Source organism: Schistocerca nitens, chromosome 3 (assembly GCF_023898315.1).
Source record: "Schistocerca nitens isolate TAMUIC-IGC-003100 chromosome 3, iqSchNite1.1, whole genome shotgun sequence".
Taxonomy (NCBI): Eukaryota; Metazoa; Arthropoda; class Insecta; order Orthoptera; family Acrididae; genus Schistocerca; species Schistocerca nitens.
The window spans coordinates 35,276,354-35,292,010 of NC_064616.1; the positions used below are offsets into that span (position 1 = coordinate 35,276,354).

Below are 15,657 nucleotides of genomic sequence, written 5' to 3' on the forward strand. Positions count from 1 at the left end.
CAGGTTTTGTTGAATTCTGTGTTAGAAACTGTAGAAACTTAATTTTACTGTGATTTAGCGTCAGTCTGTTTTCTACAAACCATGAACATAGGTTATGTACTGCACTATTTGAAACCAAGCCAATGTTGCACACAACATCCTTTACTACCAAGCTAGTGTCATCAGCAAACAGAAATATTTTAAAGTTTTAAAGTCACCTGTGATATAAATAAGGAACAGGAGTTGCCCCAACAGTGATCCCTGGGGACCCCCCCCTCCCCTTTCCCTTGACTCATTTATAATGTATAAGACGCAGTCAAATTAAAACGAGAAGATGATGGAGAAGATGGAGGAAGGAAAGATTTATTATTACAAAAGTAATCGCGATAACTGTTAATGCAGTTATTCCACTGTGAGATAAGACGATCAAGGCCTTGATGGAAAAATGTTTGCGGTCGTCCGCGGAACATGGCTGTAACCAGGCGTGCACTACTTCTTCCGAATGAAATAGACTGCTAAGAACGTGTGTCTACACGGCTCCAGAAATACAGGAATCGCATAGAGATCGGTACCGACTGTACGAAGATGTGTAAACAAGTGTAGCGTATTGCGAATACGCAGACACACTTTCCTGTATTATTACAAGAGTGAAGAACCATCACCAGAGACAGTTAATTCAATAAAATATCAAGGAGTATGCGTTGGTTGGTTGATTCGGGGGAGTGGACCCCGCGAGGTCATCAGTCCCGTCTGATTAGGGGACTGAGCGGGGTGGCGCAGTGGTTAGACACTGGACTCGCATTCGGGAGGACGACGGTTCAATCCCGCGTCCGGCCATCCTGATTTAGGTTTTCCGTGATTTCCCTAAATCACTCCAGGCAAATGCCGGGATGGTTCCTCTGAAAGGGCACGGCCGACTTCCTTCCCAATCCTTCCCTAATCCGATGAGACCGATGACCACGCTGTCCGGTCTCCTTCCCCAAACCAACCAACCAACCAACCAACCTGATTAGGGGAGGATGGGGAACCATCGCGGCATTTGCCTGACGCGATTTAGGAAAATCACTGAAAACCTAATCAGGATGGCCGAGAGCGAGTTTGAACTGTCGCCCTCCCGAATGTGACTCCAGAGTGCTAACCAGTTCGCCACCACGCTCGGTGGAGTATGCGTACGGAGCGGATTAAAGTGGAACGACAGAAGAAAACTAATCCCAGGAAAGGCAGTTGCTAGCCTCACAAAATCCCTCCGCCACACACCGTAAGGCTGTCTGCGGAGTACAGGTGCAAGAGTACGTGTACAGTTTTCTACCGGATTTATTAGTCCCGTCAACCTCGTAGCTAATAAAACTTGGTGTATATCCCAACGTAAGTTTGTTTGAATTCTTCATACACCAATCGTTTTCATTTGCTGCGCGTACAAAATGTTTTAGTGTGTCGTCTCATCTTCTCGAAAACATTTAAGAATCATTTTGATACAGCATATTATATGATCCCATTTTTCAGTTGGATTTCTTTTAATAAGTGCTTTATTTCCTTTGAGACCTGATTTTTTCGAGCATGATTTCTGAATTTACCTTTGTTAAATAATTGCTCTTTTCGTTTATGTCTGTGTAATGGTAATTGGAACTGCATTTGCCCGAATCCTGAAATTTAACATGATTTACCTCCCAGTTCTCGAACAAATGCAATTTACATTCCTGACTTCCTGTCTACTGAGTCTGCTTCTAGCATTGTATCAATTTTTGCAGTATATGATAACTTTCAATTCGAAAGTGATTTATGGCAGTCACATCCTTTACAGGGTTTCTTATTTGATAAACAGTCAGTTACATCCGCAGCCCTATTTGGTGCTTGCCATGTTGATTACCTGTTTGCTTTCTTCTAGATTAATGTGTTACGGACAAACCTTTGTTCTCGGCCTATCTCTAGCTCTGCTACATACGGAGGTTTACACTGAAGAACTCCTTGTTCTCATTAAAATCTCCCATTATCAGCAAGTTGTGGTAGTTTCTTCATTTATCAGTTTCTGAAAGACTTAGTAGTCGTTTCCTGTTCTATGGTAATGCAAGCGCTTCACTGATTTCCAAGGGATATCTTATGTTTATTTTTAAAACAAGGCTACTTATTTACAGATTACTTCAATACAGTATCTGTAATACTGATTTCTAGTTGATGGCAAAAGTCTACTCCTTTTCTTCCTGTTTCTTTATTCCACATAAGGTCCTAAGGCTTACTGAAAGCTTCCACCGAAAAAATTTGTGAACAAATAGTTTAGGAGCCCACTCGAAGTGTAAATTGTTTCGTAAACATACTCGACCGCTTAGCAAGAAATAATCCAGAGGAAATAGGGATCATTATGACGGCTACATGTGTTAGTAACCAGAAGGTCGTTGTAGATTGACTTAATACCGTAACATCCAAATCCACCAAAAATAAACGCAAAATATATCTATTTAAAAAAGCAGATGAAAATTCGCTTTACGCCTTCTTAAGAGGCAGTCTCCGCCCTTTTCAAATTATATAAGCGTAGACCAAATGTGGCCGAAATAGCGTCGGTCGGCAATTGAGAGATAGGTATCCAATGAATTAACCTCCTGCCCACAAGGTCTGTTGCGTAACCAGCCGGCCGCCCTATTTGCCTTAGTGCACATGCATCGGCAGCTAGTGCATCCTAGCCTATCATCCTCACAGTATTGGAGGGGTCGCGTGCTCCGCGGTACGGACTACCCGCATGGGATTCCACCCGACCTTCTTGTTAACATCCTTCCTGTCCACGTTGTTGACAGAGGGTTAATAAGATCCCCCACGTTACACAATATTAGTCATAAAGGTGTAGCGGAAGCAGAAATAACCTTGCCAAATTTAAAAGAACGCAGTACCTCCGAGATTGACTATGTTTACTGAAACTCAAAATTTAGCGCAAACTTCACTGCGAGAGTGGGACACAAAGGACATTTCACGGACAAAGCCACCGATGGCGTCACCGATGACCGTCTCCCCCGTCTCACAAGGGCCAGTTGCCATATATATAAAATGCCCCCTGTCTCCTGTGAAAGTAGGGCTTTTCTAAGTATAAATTGTCTAGAAACTCAATATGTTGCATTGTCATGCTTACTGACCTGGTAGAGGTTCTATTTTGTCACAATCCAGTTCAGACCTATCGGGCTATTACTAATAGTGTGACTGTAGAATTCCGGGCTTAATGGACGAGACACTGTGGCACATCCTATGACGACAGAATCGGAGTTCGGGAACACTGACTGTGACGTCTGAGACAAGGGGGATGTTTGTGCCAGTTCACTCAGAGGTGTATGGTCATTGCTTCTGCCAACTCCACATTGTAACACATACCAGAGAGGGAAGGGAAAGGGCTCACCGCCCCTGCCGCGGCCGCTTCCTCCCTCGACGTCTGCGAACGTCCAAACCGCACCGCGCCGATTCGGGCCGCGTCCCTCTAAATCCACTCTTGTGTTTGCTTAAATAACCACCACCCCCTAATGACATTACAGTTTAAACAATTCACCCCAGCTCACCAGTTACAGTAAGTTCAAAACAGGGAGAAAATCCATTTATCCCAAGTTTAAAATGATGGGAAGTCTGTTGGCTATCAAACTATAGAACACTCGTCTTAACATTAAAACTGAACAGCCCACTGATTCGTTCTGTTCTGTCACACTCGTCGCTATCGTACATAGTTAAGGGGAGGGAGGGGTAGAAATAGGAGAGGTATTCACTTGCATCTTCATTTAAATACCGCAGTCCCCATAACGCGCTGAGCTTTAGGCGGTCGAGTCGCGGGCAACCCCTGCCGTACCCCACTGGGGTGACAGCCCTCTGGCATCATGCAGCGCTGCTGGCTCTAGAAATGACGAGTTCTGTGCGCAGTATTGCTGTATTTATTTTACTTTTAAGATATGGACCTAACGACTGTTGGATGGCGCTAAATCAAACCGAGCAAGATGTCGCAGTGGTTTGCACACCGGACTCGCATTCGGAAGGACGACGGTTCAAACACGGGTCCGGCCATCTTGATTTAGGTTTCCTGTGATTTCCCTAAGTCGCTTCAGGCAAATGCCAGGATGGTTCCTCTGAAAGGGCACGGCCGACTTCCTTCCCTAATCCGATGGGACTGATGACCGGCCGGTCTGATCCCTCCCCCAGGTCAGTCGATCGTTAAATCAACATAGGCACGTTCGCACCCACAATACTGTACCATACGAAATGCTCTGCATATGTCGGATGTCCCAGGTACAACCTAAAATAGTTACAGTTTTCCTACGGTTCTGCCACACGTTTATCTAGCAATTTGCTTGACGGTTGTTTTGTACAGGAGAGAGATTTGGTGGTGATCTAGTGTTCTGTTCTTGTTCTCGACGTTACTGCAGCATACTTTAAGTTCGGTCATCAAACGCTGCTGCCTGCACGCGTTTGTTTCTGTCGAAGAGTGCACCTACAACTTTCGCGGAGTGGTAGTCACGGCACTGGAATGTAATGAGGTGCGCATTTCGTTCTTGCGGAAGTCCGACGTTTGCATGTGTCTCGTGCACCAGTAGACGGGGCGTAGCTCCGCTATGGCTGCAATCGTTCGGCAGACGTTTGCGGTGGTCTAGCGTCTGGATGTCGGTGGATTTTGGCGTCTCCTGACACGTCCTACAGCTGTTTAAATATGTATAAGTAACAATTCCTACCCTATTACACACATAACGAAACAGTTTTGGCTATGATGCAAGACTTCGCGGGGGTCGGCGTGCATGTCTTAGCGATCTCGACACGCAGTGTTCATCTCACAGCGATCTCGCATACACACCTAGGTAATGCGATGTTGTTTAAAGGAAGAAGCTAGTACCATCAATTTTAAAGTGCATGACAGGCAGATTTCGAACGAAATCATAAATATCCTGCTAGGGCCATAATATTTATGAACATTCGATACAAAAGTGTAGCGGAATAACGCGAAATTCACTACTTTCGGTGCAATTTTCATCTATTTAAGCACAAAGTTGTGCGAACTGACTTGGATGTGTGCGGGATTTCGCGACAGGAGTGGCGGTGCGTGGCACACTGGGGCGATGTGCCGCTTGCTGCTGCTGCTGCTGCTGCTGCCGACACGCGTGTGATTCATGGCTCTACTATGGTGACAGCGTCACCTCCCGTTACTCAGATGCTTGGGAGCGCCTTTCACCTGCAGTCTCCAGTCCATGTCGACATGTGCCGTGTCTTAGGGGAAGGCGTTTTCAGAAGTGGATGGAAGACTTAAGCTTTCTCGGAAACATTAATAAGTCGTTGTCACTACCAGCACTATTCGCAAAGAATGTGTGTGTGTGTGTGTGTGTGTGTGTGTGTGTGTGTGTGTGTGTGTGTGTGTGTGTGGGGAACTCTCGGTTTTCTCCTTGTTGTCGTTTTGGATGTTCAGCAGAAATGGGAATAGTGGACAAATCTTAAACTTCTCTTCCAATTGGCTGCAGTATGTGTTGATCTTTCGGTCGGTGTTAAAGATCCTGAAAGGCACCTCGAAAGGGGTTTAATATTTCTTTAGGTGCAAAGTTCACTGATTTCGATATATTATTCGTTGATTTCACTATGAAATTGACGCGAAAATTCAGTGATATGTTGCACGTCGCCAGCCGTCATTTTGAATAAGGCTGCGCTATTATCCCTGGTCTCGGATAGAGCTGCAGCAGTATGTCCTAGTCAGCCATCGAGAGCGTGTCGATTGTGGCAGGACATACGGTCTGTATCGGGCATAAGACGAGAGCTGTCGGGCTGTCATTTAGAAATACTATGCAGACGTCTGATGTTACTCTGTCTGTTCACGACACTGGATGGCGTTAGATACACGAGTCTATGTTGGTATTAAGTTCGATACAGTTCCGCGCTGTCGTCCAATGAATAGAATACAGAATATCAAATTAGATTTGCCATTAGGTTGGAGAGGTACTAGCAAATAACGTGTTGTTCAGAAAATAGATACGGAGTACTACTACAGTTTCTGAAATTGATGCAGTGTTTGCAATCGTGTCGGGTATAAGTGCTCAGTCTAGACGTTTGCCTACATAGTACGCCTCTGTGCAGTTTCAAAATTTAGACGTGATCAAGAACAGAACGGAGGACGGCGAGTGGGCGTAGAGCCTTTCCCTTCCCTCCCCGTTGTGTATTAAATAAAGAGGCAAGTGGAGAGATGAAATCGTTGAGTTAACTGAGCCAGTGACCGTACACCTCCGAGTGAATAGTAGCTTGGAAGGAAAAATATGTCACGTAGGGCTGCAGACCCGTCCTTACCTGCACAAACCTCCTTTCTCTCTGTCGTCGCACTGCCAGTACTCCAGAACTTGGAATCTGACGTCTTAGAACTTACCCCAGTATGGCAAGTCTGGACCAGTATGCAGGAATTCTACACTCTTATAAATAGACCGACCGCTCGGAGCTGGATTGTGACGTCATGGATCCAATTTTGGAGCTCTGGGGCAGTACATCAGAAGTCTACACAGTTATAAATAGCCCTAAAGACTGAACTGGATTGTGACAACATACAGCCTGTCCCACTAGTCCAGGTCAGTCAATATGACAATACGCCATCTTACATTTCACGAGAATTTATACTTGGGACAGCAGCCCTGCTTCCACACGGGTGATACACACTAGCGCGATTGGGCTATTGTTTTCAATTTCCACCCAAAATTTGAACTTCCCGCCGTTTTGTATATACGGCAAGTGTCCTTTGTAAGGCAGGGGATGGAGTGATCGGGAACGTCATGGGCGCCCTGCTTTGTCCGTAAACTGTCCTCTTTGACCTACTAAAGTACACGTATTAAAGTACACGCTAATGTGTTGACCAGTTCTGTGTACCGTGGGGGATCACTACCATCTATCACTAACTTAGTTGATACACATTGAAGCGCCAAAGAAACTGGTATAGGCATGCGTAATCATACAGATAACGCAAACAAGCAGAAGACGGCACTTCGGTCGGCAACGCGCACATAAGACAAGTGTCCGGCGCAGTTCGTAGATCGGTTACTGCTGCTACAATGGGATATTATCAAGAACTGAGTGAGTTTTAACATCGTGTTATAGTTGGCGTACGAGTGATGGTTCCTGTACGACCATGTCACGAGTGTACCGCGAATATCAGGAATCCGGTAAAACATCAAATCTCCGGCATCACTGCGGCCGGAAACAGATCCTGCAAGAACGGGACCAACGACGAATGAAGAGAATCGTTCAAAGTGACAGAAGAGCAACCCTTCCGCAAATTGCAGATTTCAATGCTGGGCCATCAACAAGTGTCAGCGTGCGAACAACTCAACGAAACATCATCGATATAGGCTTTCGGAGCCGAAGGCCCACTTGTGTACTTTTGATATCTGCACGACACAAAACTTTACGCCTCGCCTGGGCCCGTCAGCACCGACATCGGACTGTTGATGACTGGAAACTTGTTGCCTGGCCCCCTCGACGAGTCTTGGTTCAAATTGTATCGGGCAGATGGAAGTGTATGGGTATAGAGACAACCTCACGAATCCATATAACCTGCATGTCAGCGTGGCACTGTTCTAGGTGGTGGAGGCTCTGTAATGGTGTGGTGCATATGAAGTTGGAGTGATATGGGATCCCTGATCAGTCTAGATACGAGTCTGACAGGTGACACGTGCTTAAGCATCCTGTCTCATCACCTGCATCCACTCATGTCCATTGTGCATTCCGACGGACTTGGGTAATTCCAGGAGGACAATGCGACACCCCACACGTCCAGAATGGATACAAGATGGCCCCAGAATATCTTTTCTGAGTTTAAACACTTCCGCTGGTCATCGAATTCCCCAGACATGAACATTATTGAGCTTATCTGAGATGCCTTGCAACGCGCTGTTCAGAAGGGATCTCCACTCCTCGTACTCTGATTTAAGGGTCAGCCCTGCAGGATTCATGGTGTCAATTCCCTCCAGCACTACTACAGACATGAGTAGAGTCCATGCCACGTCGTGTTGTGATACTTACCAGTACTCGCAGGGGCCCTACACGAGATTAGGCAGGTGTACCAGTTTCTTTGGTTCTTTAGTGTGTGTGTGTGTGTGTGTGTGTGTGTGTGTGTGTGTGTGTGTGTGTGTGTGTGTGTGTGTTGCCGTCCATGCTATTAGTTTGAATTAAAGCCGCATCTGGTATGTGGTACACAGTTCGGAAAGAACGGAAGCCGAAAAGCGAATTATCTGCTTTTTTAAATAGATATATTTTGCGTTTATTTTTGGTGGATTTGGATGTTACGGTATTACGTCACTCTACAACGACCTTCTGGTTACTAACACCTGTAGCCGTCATAATGATCCCTATTTCCTCTGGATTATTTCTTGCTAAGAGGTCTGGTATGTTTTCGAAACAATTTACACTTCGAGTGGGCTCCTGAACTAATTGTTAAAAAATTTCTTCTGGGATAAAGCTTTCAGTAAGACTTAGGACCTTATGTGGAATAAAGAAACAGGAAGAAAAGGAGTAGACTTTTGCCATCAACTAGAAATCAGTATTACAGATACTGTATTGAAGTAATCTGTAAATAAGTAGCCTTGTTTTAAAAATAAACATAAGATATCCCTTGGAAATCAATGAAGCGCTTACATTACCATAGAACAGGAAACGACTACTAAGTCTTTCAGAAACTGATAAATGAAGAAACTACCACAACTTGCTGATAATGGGAGATTTTAATGAGAACAAGGAGTTCTTCAGTGTAAACCTCCGTATGTAGCAGAGCTAGAGATAGGCCGAGAACAAAGGTTTGTCCGTAACACATTAATCTAGAAGAATGCAAACAGGTAATCAACATGGCAAGCACCAAATAGGGCTGCGGATGTAACTGACTGTTTATCAAATAAGAAACCCTGTAAAGGATGTGACTGCCATAAATCACTTTCGAATTGAAAGTTATCATATACTGCAAAAATTGATACAATGCTAGAAGCAGACTCAGTAGACGGGAAGTCAGGAATGTAAATTACATTTGTTCGAGAACTGGGAGGTAAATCATGTTAAATTTCAGGATTCGGGCAAATGCAGTTCCAATTACCATTACACAGACATAAACGAAAAGAGCAATTATTTAACAAAGGTAAACTCAAAAAGAAATCATGCTCGAAAAAATCAGGTCTCAAAGGAAATAAAGCACTTATTAAAAGAAATCCAACTGAAAAATGGGATCATATAATATGCTGTATCAAAATGATTCTTAAATGTTTTCGAGAAGATGAGACGACACACTAAAACATTTTGTACGAGCAGTAAATGAAAACGATTGGTGTATGAAGAATTCAAACAAACTCACGTGGAAGGCACTATTAACTCCATTAGACAAAATTCTGCTCGTCTCATATTCCATCATTTGTGTTCACACAAGTTGATTGGAGCCTACTATCTGGAAAATGCAGTAGAAAACTACAGTACGGTCAGCGTTGGCCCATTGTGAAGAAACCGACACAGAAACGAGCCCCCCTTCCTTACAGTACTGCTGTAGGCCACTGAAAGGTTCTAAGAATTTTCTTTTGCCGTTTGGTGACACACTTCTATTAAAAGTTTGTGCTGTAGGAAGACGTGTAACAACAAAGCCGTTAGTTTTCCCCCCCGTACATTAGACCTAGCATTATACACTGAGCATTGTGAATGAATGTTCGTAGTTTCCCGAGAGACTGACTTGTCCTACAGTAATTCCAGGATACTTGCACCACTGTACGTGCATCGTCGAATAAGAGATATGCGACAATGTTTTTAGTCTTTGAAAACCCATAGCTGAATACAGGTTAAAGTGGGTTGCTTGACTGGTTTCTGTTTTTGGTATTGGACGAATCGTCTTATTACAAACCTAATTTCCCACGCAATAAACATAGGATAGGGAGATAGGGAATGAACTAAATAAACCCAAAGGCGATTTTTTACTAGTCTGACGTTTCATTTTTGTCAGATGATATGCGAAGTTCACCGGCTCCAGGGAGACAGATGTCAACGATGGTGCACTGCCAGGAAAGCCAGAACGTGCTTGGCAGAACGGAAAGAGAAGTGCCGCTCCTTTGTGACGTGACCCTATCCCATGCGATCATCTTTCACGGCTGTGAGCGGATTTTTAAGCAAAATACACACACATTGGTAAGTGCTGAGTGTTCTCAAATGTTGGGTATGTTACTTAAAGAATTAATTCTAAGTTTATCCGTGGGCTCCATATTTCCAGGGTAGTGGTTGGGCTGAGCGGCTGCACTTAATCGTTGAAACGATGACCTCCTTTCTGAGCCACATTGATCTTGCCTAGCTGCGGTGTGTGTGTCAAAGCGTTATTACTTTAGATTGTGGCAGGTGATCGTCATATATGCAAGAATTCTTCGAATAAAACGTACTTTGTAAAGTCACTTTGTATGAACGAGAAGGAAGTCAGTCTAGAGTTCAAATCAAAATTTGTTTTCATATAATTGAATCTGTACAAAAACAGGAAGCGATAATCTGCAGCGGAATAATGAGCCCATACTTCTGAAAGTATTTAACAGTTAAAGACTCGCTACAGTTAAAAAGTGCATATGAGTCGGAGAGTCATATTCTTATCTTTATCATAAAATGTTTAAAGCTGTGATATCGAGGCATACGTCAAGGTCCCAGTCTATGCCATTACGTCCTTACTGGTTTACGAGCTCCAGAGGGACGGTCGTGCATAATTTTTTGGGCCAGCACCCAGGCCAAAAGGGTGTGGCAGGGCATAGCTTAGCGACCGCGAGACGTATTTCTCTAGAACGAATCCTGTTTGCAACGGAGTGTACTATGCAATGAAACTTTCAAATAGATTAAAATTGTGTGTCCGATTCTCTCCGAATTGCTTAAATGTCTACTGCCACGCCTACTCCAAAGAATGTTAACATAGCCACATTGTTCTACGGTGGCTGTCACTAACGTCTTATTTGCGGCTTCCGTTAGAGTTTCGCCACATTTTCGCAGAACTGTTTGAACTAGTGTAAGTTAACCTTTGGCCTTCCCTACTGGTGTTAAATTTGCGTTCCATTCCATTCTCGTTATCTCTATAGGTAATTAAACAGTATAGGCACAAGTAATTTGACACTTCAATTGTAATTGTACAGTTTATTTTTTATGAACGATATGGTGCATGTATCCAAATGTAAAGACCTGTCATTCAGTCCACTATGTGGAAATTCCGTGAAACGGTTTGCATTTCCTTGCGACCGGACAACAAAGATGGTTTGCTGAGGATAACAGCATCGTTTGCAGACGGACTTGAGTGTTGGAGAGATTAACGCATTGGTCATTTATGTATAATGAAAACATACATAAATTCCTGGGACACACCTCGTATTACGTACACTGCTGTAGAGCATTCGCCAGCAAAGTGTAGTGGGTTCTGTTAGGCTACCTTGTATGAAGCTGTCGTAGTTACCATTCGACAGTACGGTAGTGCACAAATACCTACCGGCAAACTAAAAAGACTGACTGATTGTTCATTTCAAAGTATTGGTTGCAAATTATCGAGCGAAATACGCGAAAGCTACCTGTTTCACATGGTTGGTTATTCCAGTATCCCTCCTGATTCTTTCAAATACAATTATTCTCCGAACTTATAATACAGGGTGTCCCAGGAGGAACTATAGACATTCAGAGATATGACAGAAACGATCATTCGAAGCAAAAAGGTCTAGTAAACATGGGCTCTAAAATGCATACCTTAAGAGCTATTAGCATTTTATCTTCGATACTGTGAAAAATTTCTTGGACTGAACAAGTGCAAGCTCTTAAGGTATGCATTTTAGATCCCATGTTTACCAGACTTTTTTTCTTCCAGTCACCAATTATCGTACCTGTCATATTCCTGAGTAATTTCTACTAGCACAACCTGTATATTCTAGGATTCAGCAACACATGGTGACGAAGCATATTTTTCTGGAATTCTGTGCTTTTGTTCTGTTACCATTTTTATGAAAATGTGTTGTTTCCGCTCTTTTTCAACCACATGACATTGTTACAAATGAGATAAGCACGGTCTAATTATATTTTTAAATATACCTTTTAATGTTTCGGATTCTGTCGTTTTCAGTTTCAGAACCTACCCGTCGGGGAGGCACTGGATGGATCATTTCAATCCGTTCATTGACTTCCGATATGACCATAACTTTCGAAGGATCTTCCGAATGGACAAGTTAAGTTTGAATCATTCCATGTCAACTCATCTAAGCCTCCCTGCTCGACCATTACGGATTTCGTTGGAATTTTATGTGAACAGTCGCACACGTCCCCAACGAACAGCCGTAAAATTTACTGTTCGGCGAAACAATACAGGTTGATTCCATGCGCGACATTGCACAGAGCGAACGTGAATTTCTGGCAAGTTTGACCTCTCATATTTTGGGCAACATCGTGTCGAAACAAATTAAATGTGGCCACATTTTACGACTTTCTGCGTTGTCTGAAGAAGAATAATGAAAGGAATTTTAAGAGCCATATTCAGTCAGAAAATTGTGGACGAAATCGCAAAAAAAATATCGTCGCCAGAAAAAATTCAAAGTTCGTCTTATATCTCAGGGTCTAAAGATATGAACTTGAAGCTCGGCATGTAGTAATAACCCATTCTGAAATATAAAGTTTCTTTTGCGTTCCACTTACCAGTACTGAATAAATTAAGTGAAAAGTTGAAGTTTTTTGTTAAAACATAAAAAAGCGGTGTTTTGACCAGATTTCACAAAAACCTCTTTCATAAAGCTTTCCAAATTGGGCTAATTAGAAATACTATGATTTTCACCGCCAAAGAAAGTTTGATTAAGCAACGCGGGCTAACAGTGCTAGATCATTTGAACCAAAGTTTGGGGGGAAAACTACAGCACGAAAAAATGTAAACAATTACATTTCGTAACGTAAACGTACGTTGAGATGAACTTAATACGCAGCACGGCGGTAGCGCTAAAATGTGGAATAGAAAATCCCCACTGTGAGCTGTGGTTCTAACGTGCTGGCTCAGTACTGTGAGTTGGATGAAGTAATGCATTTGATTGCTGGAACGTGGCCTTTCTGTTCTGCTCCCGCCCCGACTATAAAACTAAATATAAACGAATCCTTGACGAATCGTGCCATTAGTTGTTGTTCACCGTGCATCTCTTTCTGTATCCGCCCCCACTCCCCCCCCCCCCCCTCCTCCCCAGAGGGGACTTTGTTGGTCAAATTTTACATAGGAACCCATGTCTGGAAACGTCACCCAACGACGCTGAAGAGCGTTATAGGCGCAGGCGCCTCTACATTTACCGTATGTAGGCTATATAGTGGATGATTCCGTGATGATACAAAGTTTCAAGGATGATGGAAACGTATCAGTTTGAAATAAGGGTCCCTGGTTCGGAAATGAACCTGTCGAAAATCATTCTGCTGCCTCTGACAGTGGAATACATGTTGCTAAGATTGTAGAGCAGGGAGCTTTCAGAGGTGGTAGCATGGACCAAAACAAGAAAAATGTCCAGCAAACAAGAACACCTTTCAGTAGAGGAGCTGTTTCACTCTAGCAAAGATGAACAAGTGCTCATAACGCCTCAGGAATGCGGTTTAGAGCCCATGTTCACAGACGTTTCTAGTTTAGGTACATACTATCACCTCTGAAATTTGCCTACCCTACATTCTTCGCAACAGTATTCCACTGTCAGAGGTATCGGAATGATTTTCGCTTGTAACTTTCGACACATTACTTTGCGAACCCAGGGACCTTTACCTCAAAATTGATACATGTATACGATTCCATCGTCCTTGAAAGTTAGTATTGTTATCACGGAATCACCCTGTATATACAGGGTGTTACAAAAAGGTACGGCCAAACTTTCAGGAAACATGTTATGTGGACATGTGTCCGGAAACGCTTAATTTCCATGTTTGAGCTCATTTTAGTTTCGTCAGTATGTACTGTACTTCCTCGATTCACCGCTATGATTTCATACGGGATACTCTACCTGTGCTGCTAGAACATGTGCCTTTACAAGTACGACACATGTGGTTCATGCACTATGGAGCTCCTGCACATTTCAGTCGAAGTGTTCGTACGCTTCTCAACAACAGATTCGGTGACCGATGGATTGGTAGAGGCGGACCAATTCCATGGCCTCCACGCTCTCCTGACCTCAACCCTCTTGACTTTCATTTATGGGGGCAATTGAAAGCTCTTGTCTACGCAACCCTGGTACCAAATGTAGGGACTCTTCGTGCTCGTATTGTGGACGGCTGTGATACAATACGCCATTCTCCAGGGCTGCATCAGCGCATCAGGGATTCCATGCGACGGAGGGTGGATGCATGTATCATCGCTAACAGAGGACATTTTGAACATTTCGTGTAACAAAGTGTTTGAAGTCACGCTGGAACGTTCTGTTGCTGTGTGTTTCCATTCCATGATTAATGTGATTTGAAGAGAAGTAATAAAATGAGCTCTAACATGGAAAGTAAGCGTTTTCGGACGCATGTCCACATAACATATTTTCTTTCTTTGTGTGTGAGGAATGTTTCCTGAAAGTTTGGCCGTACCTTTTTGTAACACCCTGTACATAATGTACAGAAGCCGGAGCCTGTGACTGTCTGTAACGTCATCAGATTAACTTTCCGGACATTCGCTCCTATGTAAAACTCGATCTACTAAGTCCCCTCTATAACCTTAGAAGTACGGAACACGAACTCCTACAGTATACCAGACGCCACTACCGTTTCTGATATCAGCTCATTAAGAACGAGGTGTTCGGATTTCTAGAAAGCCCTCAATCCAGTCGAATACCAGTTCCAGTTGTTAGTAGAAAGTTTTGAAACAGGAACCGACATGTATTCCGAAGACATCGGCGATTAAGAGTATGGTTGTGGCTACGAAAATATGGTGTTACGTAATGTGGCTCGAACGTGTAGCTTCGTTTGAGAAACCATATGCCTATAGCATTAAAATGTGAGTGTAAAACTTGAAAATTACAAATTACTACCCATTTGTTCCCCTCAAACTACTGAAAATGACTGTCCGGGGAGCTAAGGGAGAGGCAAAGTTGTCCAGAGTGGTGCAAGGACAAGCATCCGAGCGCAGACTCGTCGGCCGGGTCGCATGCCCGCGCAGTTGCCGCTGTGCTGTGCGGCCCCCCTCCCCTCCCCCACCCCCTCCACCGTGTCTCAGCCGGCTGCAGATGAGACACATTTATGAGCCATCAGTCGGGAGTAGCTCCACTGGCTGATATTTTGTAACCGACGCTGTGCGCGATGACTATTATGCGCGGTTATCATTTTTATACGCCGTTGAAATAGCGTGTCGTTCTTGAAACATTGTCAGTCGTGTGCATAAAACAAATATGTGTCTTAAGCAACTCGCTGATCTTCGTGCAGCAGGAAATCTAGGGCTGCGATGACTCAATTTGCGTCACATCTGGGACTGGGCTGGTACTTCACGGTAATGAAAAATTTTGATTTATTCTCGTTCGGTAACGCATATTTTTAATCTTTTTAATCGTGCACAAAGATAGCTATTTGTGGTTTCACTGTGCCCCGCAGCTGATGGAAAGTGTGTTTGTATCGAAAATATCGCCAGCTTTGTGATTGAAAGTCAACTGTAATTCGTCCTTTTCACATCTACACGCCAAGACATGTGCTGAAAATTGTTGTGCTAGACAGCTCTTCGTATAAATGTCTAAATGTGTAGGTAAT

At 43.6% G+C, this 15,657-nt stretch overlaps 1 protein-coding gene across 4 annotated transcripts in view; it reads left to right on the forward strand.

The window, feature by feature from the left end:
- The window catches only part of LOC126247980 (polyhomeotic-proximal chromatin protein), a 268,986-nt gene that overhangs the window by 137,643 nt on the left and 115,686 nt on the right, over nucleotides 1–15,657 (forward strand). The window contains exon 1 of one of the 4 annotated variants that reach the window (XM_049948552.1): nucleotides 9,965–10,107. The exons of 2 other annotated variants lie outside the window; for them this stretch is intronic. The gene's annotated coding sequence lies outside the window, so the exon portion shown is untranslated. Of the gene's footprint in view, nucleotides 1–9,964; nucleotides 10,108–15,173; nucleotides 15,404–15,657 lie in introns of those variants that run through there. One more of the 4 variants, XM_049948550.1, reaches the window with a different exon arrangement.